The sequence below is a fragment of the Leucoraja erinacea genome, chromosome 4 (assembly GCF_028641065.1).
Source record: "Leucoraja erinacea ecotype New England chromosome 4, Leri_hhj_1, whole genome shotgun sequence".
Lineage (NCBI taxonomy): Eukaryota > Metazoa > Chordata > Chondrichthyes > Rajiformes > Rajidae > Leucoraja > Leucoraja erinaceus.
Window position 1 is genome coordinate 58,917,983 of NC_073380.1, and position 24,428 is coordinate 58,942,410.

At 42.5% G+C, this 24,428-nt stretch overlaps 1 protein-coding gene across 2 annotated transcripts in view; it reads left to right on the forward strand.

The window, feature by feature from the left end:
- The first annotated feature begins 19,086 nt into the window (after positions 1-19,086).
- The window catches only part of ldlrad4a (low density lipoprotein receptor class A domain containing 4a), a 174,450-nt gene continuing 169,108 nt past the window's right edge, over positions 19,087-24,428 (forward strand). Inside the window, exon 1 of one of the 2 annotated variants that reach the window (XM_055634362.1) lies at positions 19,087-19,372. The gene's annotated coding sequence lies outside the window, so the exon portion shown is untranslated. Of the gene's footprint in view, positions 19,494-24,428 lie in introns of both variants that reach the window. The other variant, XM_055634361.1, reaches the window with a different exon arrangement.

Here is a 24,428-nt window from a genome sequence, read left to right on the forward strand (position 1 = left end):
AGAACAGGAAAGTAGACTATTATCTGAATGGTGGCTGATTAGGAAAAGGGGAGATGCAATGAGACCTGGGTATCGTGGTACACCAGTCATTGAAAGTACGCATGCAGGTGCAGCAGGCAGTGAAGAAAGCGAATGGTATGTTAGCATTCATAGCAAAAGGATTTGAGTATAGGAGCAGGGAGGTTCTACTGCAGTTGTACTGGGTCTTGGTGAGACCACACCTGGAGTATTGCGTACAGTTTTGGTCTCCTAATCTGAGGAAAGACATTCTTGCCATAGAGGGAGTACAGAGAAGGTTCAGCAGACTGATTCCTGGGATGGCAGGACTTTCATATGAAGAAAGACTGGATAGACTTGGCTTGTACTCGCTAGAATTTAGAAGATTGAGGGGGGATCTTATAGTAACTTCCAAAATTCTTAAGGGGTTGGGAAGGCTAGATGCAGGAAGATTGTTCCCAATGTTGGGGAAGTCCAGAACAAGTGGTCTCAGTTTAAGTATAAGGGGGAAATCTTTTACGACCAAGATGAGAAAAAAGAAATTCACGCAGAGAGTGGTGAATCTGTGGAATTCTCTGCCACAGAAAGTAGTTGAGGCCAGTTCATTGGCTATATTTAAGAGGGAGTTAGATGTGGCCCTTGTGGCTAAAGGAATCAGGGGGTATGGAGAGAAGGCAGATACAGGATACTGAGTTGGATGATCAGCCATGATCATATTGAATAGCAGTGCAGGCTCGAAGGGCCGAATGGCCTACTCCTGCACCTATTTTCTATGTTTCTTTGAAAGTCTTTGGGTTGGAGGCCCATAAAACCAGGCTGGGGTTAGTGGCCCTTGTGGGGTTGGGTTAGAGGCACAAAACTGCCGCTGTCTGAACGAGAGCCAAATGCGCTTCATCGGGCGAGGAGTGGCCCAGGGTTAGACTTGGTATCCGAATTGGTGGGGTATTAAAAGACAGGTCTCGCCTTCGATCGGATCGTTGCCGGGAGCACGAATTGAAAAGGTGCGCTCTGAAAAACAGCATCGATAATTTACAGCGCGAAGCAGCTAGGCGCAGGATCCTTGGTACTTAGCAGAAGGGTGTATCTGTGTGTAGGTATCTGAGTCTCTCCCTGAAGTGACGGACGAAGAGCCTCAAAAAGGTACTGGGCTTGGGCGAACAGAGTATAGATTGGCCAGAATACTCCAGTTCGTTCAAGAAATTAACTGGGCAATTTTAGGTGATTCGAGAGCCCGCATAGTAAGAGATATACGCACTAAAAATTAAGGGATCGAGTTTGATTCTGAGTATATTTACAGCCAAATTTTCAAATACTGGATTTCATATTGAAGTTCTGTCAGTAAGGTGGAATTTGAATTTCTGTATATAGAACTTCGAAGTTAGTGCATGTCCGTGATCGATTCCGAATAGCGGCTGATCAACAGTGAATAGTAACCCTTGGGTTGATTGTTGACTAGTACCTGATAGCGAAGAGTACCTGAGAGACGGGAGCCTCCTTACTTGATGAAAAGTAATCCGAATAGTGAAGGGTACCCCTAATTCTGTCGAACTTATTGAGGAGGGATAGAGGTCCCCCTATAGAAGTCCAGTCTTAGCAGAGGGATAGTAGCATTCAGGAGGAAAAGTAATCATTTAAGGAATAGTACCCCTCAGCAAAGAGTAAACTAGGAAGGGGAAAATCTTCGGTATCAGAGGGAGAGGTTCACTGCGTGATAACAGCGTGACGCGGCGTCAAGATCGAGTGTTCGTGAATTGTGCGCTAGTGTTTTAAATCATTTTATAAATTGTAAAAATCTAGCTTTCAGTATTGTTATAGGTTCCGGATTTTGTAAAAATTCTTTGTATGTAAATAAACCTAGAGTAATTAAAAGTTAAGATTTAGGTCATGTTAAGTCTGCGGACCGTAATTTGTGTTGCTGCTTGTGCGAGTGTATACAGATTTAAAACTGGAAGTGAGAGTGTGTTTAAGTTAGATATTCGTATTTGTTTAAGATTGTTTTGTAAGAATCTGAATCAGGGTGGTTCCTTCAATCGCTGTGTCGGGGGAGGAGTCATCCCGCTGATTGATTGCGCCATGAGGAAGATTAATTAGAGTGGGGTTTACTGGATGCTTATATTTTGTATTGGAGTGTGTTTTGGGTTATTGCTAATCAGGGAAATATTTTCATTCTTAATTAGTTTTGTTAGCGTGGTTTGGGTTCATCTGTGTAAACTTAAAGTTAATTATGTGAGAGAGAGACATGCTTGAGAGACTGCGAGTGGGAGTTAGACCCTTTGTTTGAAAGTTTGGAATTGAATGCAGTGATTGTGATTTAACTTATAAGAGAGTTGGGAGAGACGGAATAGGAGCGAGTGGTTTCCATAATTAAGCAAGAGTGATTGAATAGGAGTGACTGGGAGACAGTTGAAAGGAAGCGATTGCTAGAGTAAGTGTGAATCGGAAAGATCGTTGACCATTGTATGGGAGAGATTCCATTGACCCTGGAGTCTGAGAGGAGTAGTGAGAGAAAGAGGTGTTAGTGTCTAGAACCTTTATTTTGCAATTTGTGTTTTGTCCATTGTTCCGAGAATGGGGAATGTCTCTGAGAAGGATCGATCAAACATATTAGAAAGCCCGATGATGGTAATTTGCAGGGTGCTTCGAAATGAAGAGGATAGACTGAGAGGATTATCGGGGAAATTAAATGCAATTTTGAAAGACCAACTTTGGCCATTGGGGGGTATAAAGTCTTTAATCGGGATAAACTACATAGAGACGATCGTTAAAAAATATGGGACTAGTGAGGAAGCAAACGAGTTAATTGAGATGGGGAAGATATTCTTCACTAAAAGAAAAATAAATAAAGAAATTGTTTTACTGTCCACCCTAAGAATGGCAGCTTGGAAATTGGGAATAGGAGAAAATGATAGAACTGATCCTTCTCAGGACTTTTCAGAGCAGGGACAAGGAGAATTAGTAAGCCAACAGCAGGAGCAGGAGCAGGAGCAGGAGCAGGAGAGAGTGTCATCTTTCGGAAGGGAGACTGCTGAGAAGGCTCTTAAAGGGAAGGTGTCGACCAAAATTAAATCGGGGAAATTCAGTAAGAATGAGAAAGGGTCTGCACATCTTGAAGGGAGAGATATTTATTATATGCCAGGGTGTGCAGAATTCTTCAGAGTAGAGTAGAGCCACAGTATTCCTCACAGAACTCTCATGTGGGTGTGGTGTGGCGGCTCGACTGCAGTCCGTCTGTCTTTTTTAAATTTTTGTCTCATTAAATGTATGTTTGATTCTAGTTTTATTATTTTGGTGTATATGTGTGGGGTGGGGGGTGGTTGGGGAAACCGTTTTAAATCTCGTCCCTGTTCAGGGACCCGACTTTTTCTCTGTCGGGTCCCCGATGTCATTGGGCCTAACATCGTGGAGCTGGCGGTGGCCACCGACCAGAACTAACCTGAATACTCCAGCTGCGGAGCCTGTGGATCTGCCATCGCAGAGATGGCCGTCTTCGGAGCGGGAGGCGCGCAGCGTGTGGTGGCGTCTTGTGGTGGCGCGCAGCTGCGACCCGACTTCGGTGCTTCGGTGGCTCCGGCCGCAGGCCCGGTGGACGGTAACATCAGGAGCTCGCAGGTCCCTAGTGGGAGACCGCATTTCGGAGCTCCCCCAACGGCAACTTCCCCCGCTGGAATCGCGGGTTTAAAGGACTCGGTGCGGGGCCTAACAGCCGCGGGACTTACCGTCACCCGCCGGGGGCTTGAACATCGGGAGCCCCAGTTCACCTCAAAGTTGCAGTTGGACTGCTGGACCGCGGGAGAAGAACAAGGGAAGAGATAAGACTTTTGCCTTCCATCACAGTGAGGAGGTGTTGGAGATTCTGTGATGGATGTCTGTGTAAAGTGTGTTAAGTGTCGGTAATGGTTTTTTTTCTAATTGTTAAGACTGTAAAACATGCAATTTCGTTCAATCCAAGCTGTTTGAATGACAATAAAAGGCATTCTATTCTATGTTCCCAATTCGGAGAAACCGTGCGCAGTCTGCGAGCGGGGCACATGGGAGGAGTCAGCGTTATCTTCGGCTCCTCACCCGAAATTTAAATCTGACACTGAGACATCGGGGAGAGATCTTCTTTCTACTAGGATTGCCCCACAGGTGGAGGACAATAGGGGAAATCAAGGAGATAGAAAGAAGACTTCACCGACATGGGAGCCAAAACTAATTAGGGATTCCAGTAGCGAAAGAATAAAAGAATCCTTCTGGAAGTACCGGCATAAAACAAATAGCCTTCCAGGGGGTGAGCTAAGGGGAGAATATGGATGGATTGGTCCGGACATAGATAATATTATTATGTCAGAATAATTCACCACGGAAGAGGATTTAGTAAGAACTCGCCGTAGACAATGTGTTTGTAGGGAGATGCCCGCATCAGGTATAAATGTCCCCCAGACCACAGATGGTCAGACATCAAGGCAGCCTGGTTCAACGGCAGCCCGGAGATTAGAGGTCCGAATAAAATAAATAAGAACAGATGAGTATAAGAAGGCAGGAGACCTCAAGTCCTGGATCGATCTCCCATTTAAAGATCCAACCTTTCCTAGGTTTGGTTGGCGAGGTTGTAGAGCAATCCGGTCCGATCAGTGTTTTAGTTGTGGGGGACTAGGTCACTGGAGTTGGTCGTGTCCCATGAGAGAATATTATCAGGAAGCAAGGGGGCAGCGAAGGCGGCCACGGGGTCATGGAGACCGATGGATTCCAAGAGGGTACCGAGACTCTTGGGATCCTGAAAGTAGAGGATGGGGACACTATCAGGGGAGAAGGGACATACCAACAATCCAACCCATTTCAGTAGCCCTGACCTGCCAGTTAGCAGCAATTCCATCTGTTAAAATTAAAAGGCGTCCTCACATGGCCTGAGAAACGGCACTGTACATTAAACAGGAACACCACCCCTTCCAAGTAGGAGAAGATACATAGAATCCGACTCACAAAGAACCCTCACAGTATTGCTGAGTTTTGTCCCTGCAGACAGTATATCAACAAGAGACTATCTGGGGAGTGAGGTAAAAGAATGTAGACCCCTAAAAGCGAGAAGAACACAGCGAAAGATAATGTAGCTCCCCAGAAAAAGGTGACCAGCAGGAAGAATTGATACTGTCCTGCTCCTTTAAGACATTTGGGAAGGCCAGCAGGCAGAGCAACATGCTCCTCAGTATCTCCACTCCCTAGTAACTGAAACCATCATCAGAAAGGAAGAAGAAAAGGACCTAACCTAGTGCCCAACTTTAATATCACCTAGCTACTGGAGAAAGAAAAGGAAGAAGCACAAAGGACACTTTAATCATCCTTGAAAGAAACAACACTGCCAACATATTGACTTCTGGGACAAACTGCACTTTAAAGGACTGATTTCAAATAAAACATTTCTCTGTCGTTTGGAGTAAAATATCTGAATTGCATCTAAATTATGGGTTTTAGAACTAAATTTATAAATTTTGGATTTGCTCTTGAAATTGTATGGTGATGAATTGGAGGGACTTTAAAATGTTCTAGATTTGGAATAGACTTGATTTGGAATCTGACTTAGGACTAATTGGAGTTTGATTATTAACTGACATTGTTATTATCTCATCCTCAGAAAGGCGGACAAAAATGGAAAGGATTGTTCAAAGGGCACCAGGAAGGATGGAACTTGAGAAGATCTGGTAACATAGAATATGAGAGTTGGAATTAAAATCGGGATTAAAATTGGAATTAAACTTGAAAATTAAAATGGGAATTGAAATTGGAATTGGAGTTATAATTGAAAATGGTCAAAAGAGGAACTGTGAGTAGTAGGACTTCCCTTTGAGAGACCGCACTGAGAAATTATTCAGTAGTTAAGAAATATTACAAGCGAGAAGCCCTAGACAGAGAACAAAGCCAACATAGTAAGAACTAATAGAGTAAAGAACCAACATAGTAGAGAATCAACATAGTTATGAATAGAACCAAGATTTTAGCATGAATGCCATGTACCTTTTCATGCCTTTTTTGATGATTTCACCAGAATAATGCCTAAATCAGCCTTTTTTTGCCGTTTTGCTAAAAGGTCGTGCTATTTTCTCTAGTTGCACCGTGATTACAATGACTTTTTCTATGTTAACACGTTAATATTAATGTTATTATTAATGTGTTAACATAGTATAAGTTACAAGAAAATTTCCACCACCGGGGCGAAACCGGGGGAGCCACCGTCGGTCATTCATTCGTTCATGCCGCTGCCCGCTGGTTCAGTCTTCTCCAAGATCTATTTAAGAAAGATCTGCAGATGGTGGAAAAATCGAAGGTAGACAAAAAATGGTGGAGAAACTCAGCGGGTGAGGCAGCATCTACGGAGAGAAGGAATAGGCGACATTTCGGGTCGAGACCCTTCTTACATAGAAACATAGAAAATAGGTGCAGGAGTAGGCTATTCGGCCTTTCGAGCCTGCACTGCCATTCAATATGATCATGGCTGATCATCCAACTCAGTATCCTGTACCTGCCTTCTCTCCATACCCCCTGATCCCTTTAGCCACAAGGGCCACATCTAACTCCCTCTTAAATATAGCCAATGAACTGGCCTCAACTACCTTAAGTGGCAGAGAATTCCACAGATTCACCATTCTCTGTGTGAAAAATGTTTTCCTCATCTCGGTCCTAAAAGATTTCTCCTTATCCTTAAACTGTGACCCCTTGTTCTGGACTTCCCCAACATCAGGAACAATCTTCCTGCATCTAGCCTGTCCAACCCCGTAAGAATTTTGTAAGTTTCTATAAGATCCCCCCTCAATCTTCTAAACTCTAGCGAGTACAAACCGAGTCTATCCAGTCTTTCTTCATATGAAAGTCCTGACATCCCAGGAATCAGTCTGGTGAACCTTCTCTGTACTGCCTCTATGGCAAGAATGTCCTTCCTCAGATTAGGAGACCAAAACTATACGCAATACTCCAGGTGTGGTCTCACCAAGACCCTGTACAACTGCAGTTGAACCTCCCTGCTCCTATACTCAAATCCTTTTGCTATGAATGCTAACATACCATTCGCCTTCTTCACTGCCTGCTGCACCTGCATGCCTACTTTCAATGACTGGTGTACCATGACACCCAGGTCTCGTTACATCTCCCCCTTTCCTAATCGGCCACCATTCAGATAATAGTCTACTTTCCTGTTTTTGCCACCAAAGTGGATAACCTCACATTTATCCACATTATACTGCATCTGCCATGCATTTTACCACTCACCCAGCCTATCCAAGTCACCTTGCAGCCTCCTAGCATCCTCCACACAACTAACACTGCCCCCCAGCTTCGTGTCATCCGCAAATTTGGAGATGTTGCATTCAATTCCCTCGTCCAAATCATTAATATATATCGTAAATAGCTGGGGTCCCAGCACTGAGCCTCGCGGTACCCCACTAGTTACTGCCTGCCATTGTGAAAAGGACCCGTTTACTCCTACTCTTTGCTTCCTGTCTGCCAGCCAGTTCTCTATCCACATCAATATTGAACCCCCAATACCGGACTGATGTGGGGGGGGATGGGAAAAAGAATGGAAGAGGCGAAGACAGTGGGACTAAAAGGAGAGCTGGGAAGGCGGAGTGGAGGAGGGAGAAGACAAGCGCTAAAATTAGAGAAGTCAATGTTGATACTGCTGGGGTGTAGACTACCCAAGCGAAATACCAAAGCTTGTCTCCTCACTACATTTACTGCTGGCTCCAGTCGCAAATCTGAGTTTTCGAGCGATCTGTGCAAGGCATTCTTTAATGCTGGAATTCCACTGTGGATATTGGAAAACAAATCTCTCAGAGGTTTTTTAGAGAAATCCACAGAGAAACTTATACCAAGCGAGTCATCATTACGGAAAAATGATGTTGACAGCAACTTTAACATTGTTGTGCAGAAAATTAGAGATGAAGTTGCATGCAACAAAATATGGATCTCAATAGACGAGACAACTGATGCTGTGGGGAGATATTTAAGAAGGAACTGCAGATGCTGGAAAATCGAAGGTAGACAAAAATGCTGGAGAAACTCAGCGGGTGAGGCAGCATCTATGGAGTCTGATGAAGGATCTCGACCCGAAACGTCGCCTATTTCCTTCACTCCATAGATGCTACCTCACCCGCTAAGTTTCTCCAGCATTTTTGTCTACCTGTGGTGAGATATGTTGCCAATGTGGTCATCGATACACTGGAGGCAGGTCAACCATCAAAGGAGCATTTGTTGACATTAAAGGCATTGGAGAAGTCAAACAGCTCAACTATTGCTCAGTTGTTTACATCTTCACTTGCTGTACTTTGGCCAGAAGGTATAAAACAGTAGAATGTTCTTCCGTTTGTGACTGATGCAACTCTGTACATGAAAAAAGCTGCTTGTGCTCTTACCGTTTTATTCACAAAATGTTACATTTGCCATGCACATACATAGCTTGTTTCCAAATGTCGATCGCCTAGTTTCCAATGTCAAGAAAATCTCCCTCAAAGCACCGTCACGTGTGCAGTTGTTCAAGGAAATGGCATCCGAGATTCCGCTACCTCATCTGCCCGTTTTGACTAGGTGGGGGTACATGGCACTCTGCTGTACTCTACTATGCTGCACACTTTGCCTGCCTATTTCAGAGTTTTTTAGTGCCTAAACATCCTGGCTCTAGTTATGAGTTACCATAGTGAGGAGTGCATAAGAGGAGGTACTGGAGGAAAAACTTGGTTAACTGTAGGGGGAAACTTGAATTGTATTGGGAATAGCAGAGCCGATGCATATTTGCCCGATGGATTTGAATTGTTTAACCCTTGATGTAAAAGAGGCATATTATCAAGGTGGAAAGAAATTGTCCATGGATTTGGCATTTTTGATTGGACTTAGCATAAAATTAATAGCAAAGGAAATTAATTGTTTAAATTTGAACAGCTGGGAATTCCACAGGAATTAGAATTGTGTTATCGGCTACAATGCTGTGGAATGAGAAAGATGAAATGGGCATTGAAATGTAAAATATTAAATTGAAGGCTGAGACTGAATTTGCTTAAATTCGAACATTTATCATGGTTTGCTTCAAAATAAAGTCATGCCTCTAGGGAAATCTGGACTGAACCCAGCTGAAATTTATATGATTACCCATCATCAGATATACATATTATAATATCATGTGACTATGAAGAAGGATAATTAGTGTAAATCCTGGAATGATAAAGAGTATATTAGGGAACAGAATAGGAATAGGGATATAGTAATAGAACACAATATAATAGGTTCAATAGATAATTGAATATGAATGGGTTCAAGTGAAATAGAAATGGCAAATGTCAAGATTCAAGATTCAATTTAATTGTCATTTGGACCCCTTGAGGTCCAAACGAAATGCTGTTTCTGCAGCCATACATTACAAACAAATAGACCCCAGACACAACATAATTTACATAAACATCCATCACATCGCTGTGATGGAAGGCCAAAAATACTTATCTCTCCACTGCACTCTTCCCCCCACCCCCCGATGTCAAAGTCAAAGTCAAAGCCCCCGGCTGGCGATGGCGATTGTCCCGCGGCCATTAAAGCCACGCCGGGTAGTGTGAGGTCACACACCGGGTCTTGGTGTTAGAGCCCCCGGCGTGCGCTCGCAGAGTCCTGCGGCCATTCCAAGCTGCGCGGGGTGGTGATGTCAGGCCCCGCTCCAGGAGCTCTTCGACCCCGCAACTCGGGCGGGAGAAGTCGCCGTTGCGAGAGCCCTGAAAAGCGGTCTCCCTCCAGGGACCCGCGGGCTCCCGGTGCCGCCGTCCGCCAGACCCGCAGTTGCAGCCTCCAAATCTCCGGAGGTCGGGCCGCAGCAGCAGCAGCACTCCACCACCGCTCCACCCGCTCTGGACTCGGCCAGCTCCGCGACGGTGAGGTGAGTCGTCGGCACCAGAGTCCCCGGTCTTCTCCTGTTGGAGGCCGCTCCTTGTTGCAGCCCCAACGACAACGGAGACTCGACAAAGAAAAGGTCGGGTCTCCCGTGCGGGGAGAGATTTAAAAGTTACCCCCTCCTTCCCTCCCTCCCCCCCCCCCCCCACCCCCCCCCACACACACACACCCAACAAAAAATAACAAAAACTACATAGAAACATAGACAAAAAATAATAAAACGCAGACGGGCTGCAGAGGCCGCTGCTGACGAGAGTCGCGCCGCCTACCAAATGGATGGGAAAGCATGAGTGCATGATGGTAACTTGCTTTGTCCCAAGCTTCTTAGGATTTTCTAGGGTTTAGGTTCGACTGTGGAAGGTGATGGAAGACTGGGCAGGAACACGGATGGAGGGAATTCGCGCCCACAAAAACTCGGGAGGTGAAGGCTCCTCAGACAGAACTTCTGAAGTTATGCCCATGAAAACTCGGGACGCTTGACAAGATTCTGTGAAGAAACATTATCATCTTGTGTTACTGATAGATGGGAAATGTAAAGCACAGTTATGTTTATCTGGTTAGCTGATTATTGAGCCACATTGGTTATCATTAATGATGGGTTATCATTATGATAAAAGGAAGGAATGTTAATCCTGGCTAAATTGGAACAGCTAGGACTTCAAAATGGGGTAAAGGTTCAGGATTGCTGGGAGATTTGGTCAAATTGGAGTTGCTCTTTGCAGGACTGGGACAAGCTGTGGAGAGGTGCCAGAGTGTCTGGAGCTTAGATACAAATTTGTAAGCTAAGAATGGGAATATCTGCAAACCCTGTCAATTTGGTGCAAATGCATAGATGGCTGCAAACCAGACATACACCTTGTAAATAATTGTAAATAATGTTGCAGAGTTTGAATTTGCCAAGTGTTGATTGGATAAGGTGTTGAGCCTTGTCTGGGTTTTCTGTAAATCAGGGTAAATGTTTCTAAGTTGGCTTCCTCTCGAATTCCGTTTTGAATACAATGCATTGAGCTGTTGTATCATTGGATTAGGGAATGCCTGTTATGTATGAGGTTAATCGATATCTGTAATTGGGTTATTAAGAGACCACCTCTGTGTGGTTCAGCCCCTCGTGGTCCCGGGATATATAAAAGTCCGCGATCACGAGGCTCAGGGTCGATCTTCTGGGAAAACGCTTGGGACTGCGTGAACTTCTGGACTGTCTCTGTCTGAGCGAGGCCTAGAATCCTTGAACAAGCAGACACGGGTTTCGAACCCGCGGCGGGATAGGTACAGTAGTTGAACTGTAAAAATACTTTTGGTAAAATAAAATTTAGTTGTTTCAAGTGCTTGATTCAGTGTTTTTACTGAAACTAGACTGGGGGGAAGCTTAGAAAAGAGCAATTATCACACACACTTGACAAAAAACTGTTGAAGTCAGGGCAATCATTCCCACTTCCCCTCTGGGACAGCTTGTCTCCAGTTGGCCACATCTTCCTTGTTGCACTAACAAGTTTCGTTCAACCCTTGCTGGGGAAGAGTTTCTCACTTCCGTAACTTATTTCTCTCAAGAGTACTTAAGTGAGCCATTATAAAAGCGGAGTGCAATCACTTAGTCCACATTTGGAAACTGCTGTCTACAAATTGATCACAGGAACTATATAATAATAAACCATTTAGCTCCCTTGAATCATACAAAAGTACTGGAGCTGGAATCATGTCATTTCAATTTATACTTCGCAAACTGCCATGCATTCAATGGCAAAGTCAAGAGGTAGCACTTTTAAATATTGCAGGCAGAATATAGTCATAGAAAGATAAGCATGGAAACGGGTTATTTGGCCCATCAAATCTACACCGGCCATCAAGTACCCATTTAGACTAATCCTACATTAATCACATTTTTTTTTTTAATCTCCCTTCATTCTTGTCAACTCTCCCCAGATTCTATCTGTTGAAATTACCACCACCATCAGCATTGAGGTTTGATTTTATTTTATTCTGGACAGTGTGTGTGTGCTCCACCTGCATTAACCTTACATTATCCACTTCTTGTGATAATTGCCCTCCTAGTTGCATTTTGTAACTGTTCAACCATTCCTATGTAGGTACTCTTTAATATGTTTACTTATTCACACAGATTAAACATATTTTGGAATGATTGCACCTATTTACCACATTTTGTGCTGGACATTTTATGATCATAAGCATTTGGGGACTTTTTGTCAGTTTCCCTGGTTTCATGTTTTGAAATCAGATTTAATGCTAATAAACAATCACTGCAATTAACTGCATACACAACCAAATAATTAGTGAACATATATAAGTGCAGTGAGCAAGCAGTTGAAGAATAATCATGAATGGAGCATGTTACTTAAAATGATGAGCATAAGTTAAATGGGCAATAGTAAATGGGGCAAATGGACATACTACTGTCAATCAGCATTAATGATGATGAGCATTAATGTTCATGGTGACCAGAGTCAAAGGTTATAAACAAGATTATTTCAAAAGCTTTTTTTTAAATTTAACTGGCAAGTTAACAGCATAGAAAACCCTGTTCATTAACCAGCTCATCTATCAATGAATAACAAAAAGTGCTGGAATAACTTAGTGGGTCAGGCAGCATTTGTGAAGGGAGTGGATAGGCGAGATTTTGGGTTGGGACTTGTCTTTAGACTCTTATAAATACATAATGTATTGGTCACGATTCCAGCATCTGTAGTTCTCTACCTATGAATAATGTCATTTAGAGCTTCCAAAACTTTACCTTCATAAGGAGGAAGAATGGTATCTCCATCTTTTCCTGGGTCCTATAATGTTGAGTGCATTTTTGAAAGCATATTAAATAAATAATTCCATCGAGTCATAGGATATAGTTAGGGTACTTTATAAATAGATTTAATGTTCATTGCTATCAAATATAGAAATTTGCAAAGATAAAATAGTGATCTTACCCATCTTTCTCCACTTATGTTGTTAAGAAAATATTTTATAGAAAAACAGCTTCTAAGATCCAGAACATCATATTACTGACTGTGAACATTGCATTGTTCATTCATGCAAAATATCATAATTCATAAAGCTTGTACTGAGAATTATGGCTCTTTCTTTCTCATGAAAGAACTACTGTAACTCACATTCACTGAAGCATGCCCTCTATTTCTCATGTCCCTTCTTTATGTAACATAATGGATTGAATATGCCTTCCCTGATGTGGACAGTAAACAATAACCAGATAAAATAAATTACTGATATGCAATCAGGGTAGTGTCATACTGATAGAAATACAGCTTATTACTATGGTGCATCTTCGAACATAAGATACAATTACTGAAGGTTATAAACCCATAAATTATATTGAAGATACTGCAGGGGATATAATTTAGTGCTGAACTTGCAGAAATGCCAATGGCTTACACTGTCTGAAGCACTTTATCCACCTAATTTCTGGGGCTCATGAAACAGAATAATGTACATATGTAAACCATTTAATTGGTCATGGAAAATAACCTATGTGTTTTATAGACATACAATCAGACTGAAAGCGATGCACGGTAACGAAAAAGATTTGAGGAGGGATAACCAAATAATCCATGAAAGAGATAAATCTTTTTGGATGCCTCAGAGGCTGAGAGGACGAGGTCCCGTGGATTACTCAGAGCTCCCGTGGATTTTGAAGCAACAGCAACAAAGAGAAGCAGGAGAAAACACTGATTGGCTCTAGCCCGAGTGGGAGGAGAGTTAGAAGTGAGTCAGAGGGGGAAAACAGTTGAAAACTGAGGAATTTGGTTTGTAGATTGGTAAATTAGGCAATTCTTCTGTCAATATAAGCAAGGCGTCTCTTAGGGAGTGGCAGTGAGGGACGTGCCCTGTGAGAGAAGTGCGAGTCTTTGGCGAGGAGGCTAAGGAGAGGTGGCTACGCAAAATGCTGGAGAAGGAGAGACAAAAGAAGGAGATGTCAGGCAAGCTGATTCAGTGTGATGCTTGCAGTATGTGGGAGGTCAAGGATATTGCTGGTGCCTCTGGCTGCTACAAATGTGAGAAGTGCATCCAGGTACAGCTCCTGAAGGACCGTGTTGGGGAACGGGAGAAGCAATGGATGACCTCAGGTTCATCCGAGAAACTGAGTCGTTCCTCGACAAGTCCCACAGTAAGATTGTTACACCTAAGGTACTGGAAGAGAGAAAGTGGGTGACGGTGAGAAAGGGAGGGAAACTTGGAATGCAAAGGTCCCCGGGTGTTGTACCTCTTGTGAACAGATTCGCCCACTTAGAAGCTGTCGGGACAGAAGACGTTATCACACTGAGCGGCGGACTGGCTTGCGAAGCAAAAAGGACTGTTGAGCCAAAACCAAAGAGGCCAACGTCAGGCAACGCCATTGTAGTTGGAGACTCCATTGTGAGATGTACGGACAGGGGTTTCTGCGGCAACAGACGGGATTCGAGGATGGTGTGCTGCCTTCCTGGTGCCAGGATCCAGAATGTCACGGACAGAGTGCAGAAAATGCTCCAGGGCGACGGGGAACAGCCGGAACTGGTAGTGCATGTCGGCACAAATGATGTCAGAAAGAAGGGGATGAATATTCTGAAGCGTGACTTTAGAGAGCTCGGAAAAATACTGAAAAGCAGGACCTCCGGGGTTGTTATCTCCGGTTTGCTTCCAGTTCCTCATGCTGGCGAGAGCAGGAACAGGGAGATACGGGACCTGAATGTGTGGCTGAGGAACTGGTGCAGGGGGCAGGGATTTAGATTCTTAGATTACTGGGATCTGTTTTGGAGTAAGGGGGAACTGTACAAAAGGGACAGATTGCATCTTTTTTTTTTAATTTAATTTTTTTTAATTTATTTTTGTTAGAAGTACGCTAAATTACAATAATACACAACACATATGTCTTAATAAATTTTTTGTACCGCTTCATTTTTTGAGCTTTATGAAAAAGATAGAAGTAAAGGAAGTAAGGAAAGTGCGCAAGAGTCGTGAAGGTGCAAGAGAGTGTTGGGAAAAGAAAGCCCCTTAGAAAAGAAGTTAGAGAAGGAAGTAAAGAAAGAAAGTAGACCCTAGAAAAGAAGGAAAAAGAAAGTAGAAACAATCGCTCTATTATAACATTAAACTCCGCAGAAAGGGGACTACCAACCAAGTCTGTTTTTGTTGTTTTACCCCCCGTTGTCAGATCCTGATACCATTTATTTATTTATTTATTTATTTTTTATTTTAATTACTATTGCACCTCATGCTTGTAATAGTTCCAAAAACGTAGACCACGTCTTTTGGAAGTGGTCTGCTTTACCTGCTAAGAGGAATCTCATCTCTTCCAGATGTAGTGTTTCAAACATATTTGATATCCACATTTTTATTGTTGGTGTGGGTGCATTTTTCCAGAATTTAAGTATGAGCTTTTTTCCCATTATTAGCCCGTAATTGAGTAAATTCTTCTGAAACACGTTTTGTTCAGGGTTACCTTCCGATATTCCAAAAATGATCCATTCTGGTTTTGGTACCAGTTTTATTTTGATTAATTTTGTAAAGATATCAAATATTTCATACCAGAATTTTTGGATTTTTGTACAAAAAACAAAAGAATGTGCTATGGTAGCTTCTTGACACAGACATTTATCACAGATGGGTGAGACATTAGAGAATAGTTTATTTATTTTAATTTTTGAATAATATAGTCTATGTAACGTTTTGAATTGGATGAGAGTATGTCGTACGTTGATCGAACATTTATGCACCTGTCGTAAGTGATTATCCCAGCTCTCTTTTGAAATTTTTATAGCTAATTCTTGTTCCCAGTCTCTTCTAATTCCATCAGTTGTGGGTATTTCTATGTTTAAGATGATGTTATATAGGTACGATATTAGATTAGCTGATTCCGCCTTTGTCTTCATTGCTTCATCCAGTAAGTCGGTAGGCATATTATGATAGTCTTTTGTATATTTTTTCAGATAATCACGAATTTGAAGATATTTAAAATATTGATTATTTTTCAAATTATATTTCAGTTGTAGTTGTTGAAATGATAGTAATTTTCCCAATTCATACAGATCTTCGAGCGTTTTGATTCCCATTCGTTCCCATTGTATAAATGATTTGTCTATAATTGATGGTTTAAACGATGGATTATTAACTATTGGTATTAAAAGAGATATGTTTCTTAATTTTAGATTCTGTTTTATTTGTTTCCATGTTCTAATTGTGCTATGTATAATTGGATTTTTATTATAATTTTTGTTATTCAAATATATTGGTGAGAGGAGAGTCGCTCCTATATTACACGGAGAACAGTCCCCTCTTTCCATTACAATCCAGTCCACCTGCTGGGCAGAGTTGTCCAGCAGGTGAATCATATTTTTAATATTTACTGCCCAATTATAATACTGGTTGAGCAACTTTTTTGTTTCCCGCTGGGTATGTGAGTACTCAGGAAAATGACAATAAAGATATACTATACTACTATACTATACTATACCCATGCATAAAATTTTCGGAGATACCACAATTTACCTGGATGGGGTAACTATGGCAGTATAAATTATTGACAATGGCTAATATGAGCCAAAACTGTTTCCAGATATTCAAACCAGCCCTGACACTATTAAGGAACATATCGTCATGGCATGTCTCTATGATATTAACGACAGACAAATCCATGGGAATAGCTAATCAGCAGCATTAGCTACTAAACTTATTTAGCCTGGGCTCTGTCACACAATCCAGATAGATCTATGTTGACACCATCCACAACTATTGACTATCTGGTATTCAATTAACTCTACCCACTCATCTATAACATTGCCATAAGGAGAGTCAGCATATGACACAACCTGTAACAATTAATGGTATCAACCAACCAATCAATAAGTGGCTAGAGTAATTGGGAGTTAGTAGCAGCATTACCAGCTACTTAACTTGAACCTTTCCATTAGAGCTAAGGTGCTAATGTTTAAACTAAATACCCATATCCAGAACATGGTGGCAAATGGACTAATCTGGAGTTGTCATCACTATAGACACTGGGCATAAAACCTAGTTGGAAATATTGAGTACGTTCTATTGGTAAAAGCATATTATTCAGTAGTGCACCATTTTGCATGTTCGTTTATAAATTAACAACATCACGGTGGTAGCATATACCAACCACTTGGGCAGAATAAAATCAATATCATGTGACAATTTATTTAACAATTGGTAACCGTATGTCGTCAAACATATTCGACCATCAGCAAACTTACCTACCAGGTGAGCCACATACTGTAAACAGACATATTAAACCAAAGTATTTGCTGAAATTACAAAGCAATATGGAACACCAGATATCGATTTCCCTGTATTTCAATTAAATCACCACGTACCGATGTATAGAAACATAGACATAGAAACATAGAAAATAGGTGCAGGAGTAGGCCATTCAGCCCTTCGAGCCTGCACCGCCATTCAATATGATCATGGCTGATCATCCAACTCGGTATCCTGTACCTGCCTTTTCTCCATACCCCCTGATCCCTTTAGCCACAAGGGCCACATCTAACTCCCTCTTAAATATAGCCAATGAACTGGCCTCAACTACCTTCTGTGGCAGAGAATTCCAGAGATTCACCACTCTCTGTGTGAAAAAAGTTTTCCTCATCTCGGTCCTAAAAGATTTCCCCTTTATCCTTAAACTGTGACCCCTTGTTCTGGACTTTCCCAACATCGGGAACAATCTTCCTGCATCTAGCCTGTCCAACCCCTTAAGAATTTTGTAAGTTTCTATAAGATCCCCCCTCAATCTTCTAAATTCTAACGAGTACAAACCGAGTCTATCCAGTCTTTCTTCCTATGAAAGTCCTGACATCCCAGGAATCAGTCTGGTTCCCTCTATGGCAAGAATGTCTTTCCTCAGATTAGGAGACCAAAACTGTACGCAATACTCCAGGTGTGGTCTCACCAAGACCCTGTACAACTGCAGTAGAACCTCCCTGCTCCTATATTCAAATCACATGTCGCATGAAACCAAACTTTGAGGCAGCGACAATGAATACGTTCCTGCTGAACTGGACCAGGTCCCAAATAAAAAAAGACGTGGCATTGAAAATGCTCTTTTTTCCATTCTGACCACCTCATTATTTTTCACTATTGGTGGTGTGCTGTCCACATTCATTCACACATTTCTTTATGAAGTTGGTAACGATTGTGGCATATTAATTCTGGTCTGCTAATGAATCCTTGAACCTAATAGCCTAGTCCATCAAGTCAACGTAGTCCTGAAAGGGTACCTCCGCCTCTCATGGCCAGAGCTTTGCAATCCCCTTAGCTAGTGAGATGCCTTTCAGTCTATGCCTGTATGCCTGAAGAAGCACAGCCAGGTGGTAAAACTTTACGAAGTGCGGGTGAGAGATGGAGCTGTTGCCATTCCTGATAATGGTATAGCAGTGGATGAGTGTTTTGAGTCCTCCGGTGTTTAAGGTGATGTGTTGATCGTAGTTATAGTTTTCTGGTCCCCAGCTATGATGTGGAAGGTCTTGTGGTACGCTGTTTTGTGCTTGTTGATCGTGGCACTCAATTCCACAACTGCTAGCTTGACATCTGTCTGAGGGGGGTTTAGACTGTATGGCGATGGCAGCGGTATGGAGAATGTTCGGCACTCAATTGCCAGAGATCGAGATCTCCCTCTCTTTCCCTCTTTCTTTCCTTTCACACTGAGAAGGAAAACAAATCCCTGCTCATTTCCTCCACGCCCTCTCCACTTGAAGAAGTTATAGGAGCCTGAAAACTGAAACGTGCAGGTTTCGGGACAGCTTCTTTCTTACAGCCATCAGGCTATTAAACACTGCAACTTCCAAATAAACTCTGAGCTACATAGACTTGGGGGCATTGGTTTTGGCTTTTTGCACTATTATTGTTTGTTTGTTTTCATGTGTATGCGTATGTGTATGTATAATGTGCATATAAATGTGTGTGGGAAGGATCTGCAGATGCTGGTTTAAACCGAAGATAGACAACATGCTGCAACAACTCAGCGGGACAGGTAGCATCTCTGGAGAGAAGGAATGGGTGACGTTTCTGGTCGAGACCCTTCTGTGTCTGTGTCTGTGTGTGTATTTATTTATTTATATACTAGACCAAGCGCGGACCCGTTGGGTACCCCTCCCCCAACGCAATATTCCACTAAAGCACGCTTGACTATTGACTTGAATCTTGCCTTCGCTGCTCCCGTCGAGCCGCCTTCCATGCAGCCCTGCAGGTGGAGCTGCTGCCGGCCGCGAAGCAAAGCGAGAGGCGCCACACCAGCCCGGGGAGGGTTTTTTTCTTTCTTTCTTCTTTATATGTTGCTGGCTTCCCTGCCTCCCTGAAGTCCTCCTCCTCCTTCTTCTTTCTCCCTCCCTCCCTCCCTCCATCCTAATGCTCTTGTCCCGTGCGTCCGCCTGGATGGAGCTCGAGCGGGCAGCGGGCAGGGGATTGACGATAGGAGGCGGCGGCGGCCGCGCCGCGGAGGCTGCGGCTGCGGCTGCGAGAGACGGTTAGGACGGACGGTTGGCGGTTGGGAGGAGGAGGGGGGAGGGGGCGAGATCGAGCTCGAGCGTCGCCCGCCCAGACAGTCAGTCGGTGACTGACACCGCGCCAGACAATTGCCTCAGGGGGTGAGTGAGACTCGCTGTCATTTATTCACGATTAGGAGCGGAGGTGGGGACGTTAAGTTGTTTCTGCCCGTGTGTTTAAATATATTTATTATTTCCAACAGGATGGCTGTGAAATGGCTCTTTTTTTTTGTGTGGTGCGGAGAGCGCGTGTGTTTTGTGTTCCTATAGAAGCCAGACAGGGAGGAGAGTTGCAGCTAGACTGGGGCAGTCACACAGAATGTGTTGTCTGTGCGCTGGCCAGACAGGCCCAAGTTTAAAGTCAACAGCACAATAAATCACATAAGCCTAACACCATCAACCGAATCACCTTGTGACAGCAAAATAAAAGCCATTTAAAGTATGGAAGTTCGCCTTTGGTAGTTGCACAGTGTATTATAGCGTTTAAGGGAGGGGGGAGGGGGGACTAACTTGAATGCAGTTACTTATGCTCAGCTAGGTTTGTGCGAATTTTATTTATTGACATTTTGGGTCGTTTACATCCACTTAGTTTGTGTTACTTAGTAAACGGGACAATGTAAAAAAAAAGACGTGAAATGTGTAATGATTACGTTAAATGCTATAATTTGAAAGTGATGCTTCCAATATATGAAGAGTGCAACTTTTATTTTTTAAATAAGTGAGTTGCTGCAAATGTAAATTATGACAGAGGGTGCTTTAGGACGGGTCGTCTTTCTGAGATTAATTTCCATTTTATGTCTGTGATGTGATGATATGCAAACTGATCCAAATCAGTGCTTCCTCCATAACTCGGGGCTCTTCGTTGTTACAAACCTCACTGCATCTCCAATAAATTCTCCATTGGAGTAGAGTTGATCTCCAGGATGCATGGAAAACTATTCAACCTTCATTTCCACTCCAGAACTACCATTAAACCACCTTCAATCATCAGTTCGCTGGTGTCAATCCATATTGTGCATTCGCACACATGGAGATCAAATTCCAAATGATCCTTTGTAGACGAAAATGCTGGAGAAACTCAGCAGGTGACAGCATCAATGGAGCGAAGAAAATAGGCAACATTTCAGGACGAAACCCTTTTTCAGACTGAAGTGAGGGGCGGGGAGAAGAAAGGAAGAGGAGGAGCCAGGTGAGAAGGGGAGGAAAAAGTAGGGACTATCTGAAATTAGAGGGCAATGTTCATACCAAAGTGGTTCATACCGCTGGGGTGCAAACTGCCCAAGCAAAATATGAGGTGCTGCTCCTCCAATTTACGGTGACTCTTACTATGGCCATGGAGAAAAGTCAATGTTCATACCACTGGGGTGCAAACTACCCATAGCGAAATATGAGGTGCTGCTCCTCCAATTTACGGTGGTCCTCACTCTGGCATGGTCATCCTTGATTCCTTTGCTAAATTTAACTGAGAATGGATCTTAAGCTAAATATCTAAAAGACAAAGATACCATTGACCTTTCAACACCATTCCTCAATAATTAAGATCTAGAAGAACACTAAGAGAAGGAGTTGACCTCCGAAATTTACTCCACTGTATTCAATGAAATCATGGCTGATCCATGACAGAAAACTGGAAAGTGTGGATTGTGTTCTATAACCTGGGTTCTATTTACACTACGTTGATATTGAAGACATCAATGCTGATACAGCATTTGGCTCTTTGAAGCCAAACTCTTTGAAAACCAAGGCCACAGATCTGGTACCAGGCTCATGGTCTGCTAAACAGTTGTGATCTTTGCTCTATATATTTTAGAGACATAAACAGCCTACAGTAGGTACCTCAAAGCACTACATCTGTCTTTTGAAAATTCTCAAAATCCATTGGCAGGATTGGTGAACCAATGTCAGTGTTGTACACCAGACCAGTTTCCCAGTGCTAACAGTCAACCAGCTTTGCTGGGTTGGTCACATTATTTGTTTCTAACACCAAACTCCTGAAACAAGGTGTTTAAGAAGGAACTGCAGATGCTGGAAAATCGAAGGTACACAAAAATGCTGGAGAAACTCAGCGGGTGCAGCAGCATCTATGGAGCGAAGGAAATAGGCAACGTTTCGGGCCGAAACCCTTCTTCAGACTGAGAAGAAAGGAAAAAGGAGGAGGAGGAGCCCGAGGGCTGAGGGATGGGAGGAGACAGCCCGAGGGCTGAGGAAGGGGAGGAGACAGCAAAGGCTAACAAAATTGGTTCAGACTGATGGGTGGTGGAAGTTGTCTACTTGAAATATGTCAAAGCAAGGACATGAAAAGACGTAGCATCTTCAACGCCGTATGGGAATCCTTGGCACAGAGACAAATCAAAATAGAGGACTATCTAGAAAAGCACAAAACACCGTAAGCCCAAATGACAAGAGCATAGAGGTCAAATGGAAGAAGTACACATCATTCCAGATAATATATCCATCTGCCCTATTGCATCCAGCATTGATCCAGCATGGAAACTGACCCACCAAGTCCATGATGACTATATTATCTCACTTTTGCATCCACCCCCTATACACATGGGGCAATTTACAGAATCCAATTAATCTACAAACCCACACGTCTTTGGGATGCGAGAGGAAGGTGGAGTACCCTGGGGAAGCCCCACATGACAGAACGTGCAAACTCAACACAGACAGCATCTGAGTTAGGATCGAGCCTGGGTCTCTGGTGCTGTGAGGCAGCAGCCGTGCCAACTGCACCACTGTACCACCCAAATCAGTATGGGAGCATATCCTTTTTTACCTCATTTGATTCGATAAGAAGATGATGTTGGATATCAGTTGTTTTTGTTAATGGAATAACTGTGAAGGACAACTCAAAGTTAGTGGTGGAGTAAGCACTAATCTTTGCGCAGACTATTTTTTCAATGTTGAAATAGATGAAGGAAATTATTTCACAGTGCAACTATTGTACTTCATTTTGCAAATAAGGACAACCGCAGAATGCTGTACTGCATTATGTGTGGGGGATAAATAGAATATGCAATTAAAACAATTGTGTTAAATCGGCTTAAAGTTTCAAAAGGGCAGAATTTGAATTTGAATTTTTGAGTTTCCTTTTGTGTTTTGTTAAAATGAAAATGTGCAGTGATTTCTGTGAAACTCTGATTAAATATTAGTTGCAGATTAATTCTCTCTCCATACTTGGTGTTTCTTTTCTGTCAGCTCATAGTTACAAACTCACATCCAAGCAGTATTTTATGTTTAAAAAAAACCCCACCATTTGCTGGAGTAACTCAGCAGGTCAGGCAGCGTTTCTAGTGGACATGGATAGGCAACATTTCAGGTTGGGACCTTTCTTCATACTCTAAACTCTAAAATGTTGCCTATCCATCTCTTCCAGAGATGCTGCCAGGCCTGCTGAGTTACTCCAGCATTTTGTACCCTTTTTTGTAAATCAGCATCAGCTGTTTCTTGTGTCTGCGTACATTATGTTGTTGGACGTATAAGGCAGTATTAATATTTTTTTAAATTATAGCCTGGATCATACTATTGAATAATAGTAACATTATTATTTTAGGGGTAAAATGTTTGATATTTTTATTGACAATTTGGATGAATATGTACGTGACATGGTTAGTAAATTTGCAGATAACACTAAAATTATGTTATTTTGGACAGTGAAGAATGTTATATAAGATTACAATGGGATCTTGATCAACTTGATATTGAGCAATAGTAGACATAATTTAATTCAGATAAATGTGAGGTAGTTTGAAAGTGGTGACACAGAAGTTGGGATGTCATGTTACAAGGTTGGACAAGACATTAATAAGGCCACATTTGGTAAACTAATTCAATTCAATTGATTCAATTCAATTCAACTTTAATGTCATCGCACAAATACAAGTATGAGTACAACGAAATGCAGTTTTGCGTCAGTCCGTAGTAGTTGTACATAAGGAAAAAAAAAATAGAAAGAGAGAAGATACAGAATAATCAAGAAATACAGAATAATTAAACAATGGGGACGGAGGGACCAGAGAAATCTATCGGCGGGACTCCGAGTTCAGCAATGTGATTGTGTTGTTGTAGAAGCTGTTCCTCATCCTACTAGTACGTGACCTGAGGCTCCTGTACCGCCTCCCTGATGGGAGGAGGGCAAACAGTCCATGGTTGGGGTGTGAGGGGTCTTTGATGATCTTCCCAGCCCGTCTCAGACACCGTTTTCGGTGGAGGGCATCCATAGCAGGGAGCGGGGCACCGATGATGTGCTGCACGGTTTTCACCACCCGTTGTAGTGCCTTCCTGTCCGCAGCACTACAGTTTTGATAGGAAGGATGTCATTAAATTGGTAAGGGTGCAAAGAAGATTTACGAAGATGTTATTTGGACTGGAGGGTTTGAGTTATAACGAGAGGCTGGAAAAGCAAAGGCATTTCCCCTGGAGTGTAGGAAGCTGTAGGGTGATCTTGCGGATCTCTGTAAAATCATGAGGGGCATAGATAAGGTGAATCGTTACAGGATCGTTAGGGGAATCAAAACTCTAGGGTAAAGTTTAAGGTGAGAGGGGAAAGATTTAATAGGGACCTGTGGGATAAATTTGTCTCGCAGAAGGTGGTGTGTATATGGACGAGTTGCCAGAGGAAGTGCTAGAGGCAGATCCAATCACAATATTTAAAAGGCATTTAGACAGGAAGGGTTTAGAGGCATATGGTCCAAATGCAAGCACATGGGACTAGCTCAGTTAAGTAACTTGGTCAGCATGGACATGATGGGCCAATAGATCTGTTTCTGTGCTGAATAGCTTTAAATAGCTGCACCATGTAATTCCTTTTTGCATCTGTCTCAGATAAAAGATATCCAGAGAAAAAATTATTGTCCCTTTCAGTCAAATTTCTCTTCTGGTTTATGTCAACATCTGTGTTTTTACATTTTCCTGAAATATAAGACACAAACTTTATTTCAATTTTATCATGTTTCTTGAAGTGTAATATTGTCAGGTGTTACTTCTGCTCCTGGAGATGCAATGTTTTAGAAAACTAGCAATGCTGCTTATAGG